Source organism: Lytechinus variegatus, chromosome 1, assembly GCF_018143015.1.
Source record: "Lytechinus variegatus isolate NC3 chromosome 1, Lvar_3.0, whole genome shotgun sequence".
NCBI lineage: Eukaryota > Metazoa > Echinodermata > Echinoidea > Temnopleuroida > Toxopneustidae > Lytechinus > Lytechinus variegatus.
This window is the reverse complement of record NC_054740.1, coordinates 52,660,344-52,661,167: the sequence shown is the minus strand read 5'-3', so window position 1 is coordinate 52,661,167 and position 824 is coordinate 52,660,344.

Sequence of the window (824 nt, the reverse complement as noted above, 5' to 3'; positions counted from 1 at the left end):
AGCACCGACTAAATTATCAGTGCCGACATCCTTGGGTTTGATTGGCTGAAAGGCACTGGCCTCTGACTTACTATGGTAGCTGTCGGAGAAAGACAACTTGTCAGTGCTGACAACTTTCATGAAATGGTCCCCTGGTGGTGTAACTTATTAATGTGTCCTCCTTATAATGGACAAAGAATATCTTGTATGGTTTTCATATTTGTGTCAATGTGAGAGGCAAAGTATACCAAAAGACCAGGGTAGGAGGAAATAATGATTTTGGGGGCGATTTGGGCAGTCATGTGGGCGAAATCGCCTGTCACTTTTATACAATTCCTATGCTGCACAAGACCCTCTAACGTGTAGATCGGAGAGAGGAGAAAAGGTGAAACTTCTTCATTTCTTCCTCTAAACCACAAAAAATTTGGGCTCAAAAAGGGGTTCGTCACTTGAACTTTATCTTTATTTTCAAAGGTTGTTGAACCAACCAACTTCAAAAGTTGTTGAAAGAAAAATTGTGCTCATTTTGACAATACAATAAAAAAAATTCCCCCTTTAAATCATTGGACAATGCACTTGATGAATATAAAGCATTATGCCATTGAGGGCCTTCCATAGTTTAGATTGAATTAGTAGTAACAGTCTGGAAGGAGGAGCCCTGATTGGACCTAGTTCAAGAAACTTGGCCATAAGGTTAATCAAGTATTACTGAACATCCTATTAGAGTTTCATGTCACATGACCAAGGTCAAAGGTCATTTAGGGTCAATGAACTTAGATCATGTTGGGGGAATCAACATCAAAATCTTAACCTGAGGTTAAGTTTTTGAAATGTCATCATAACTT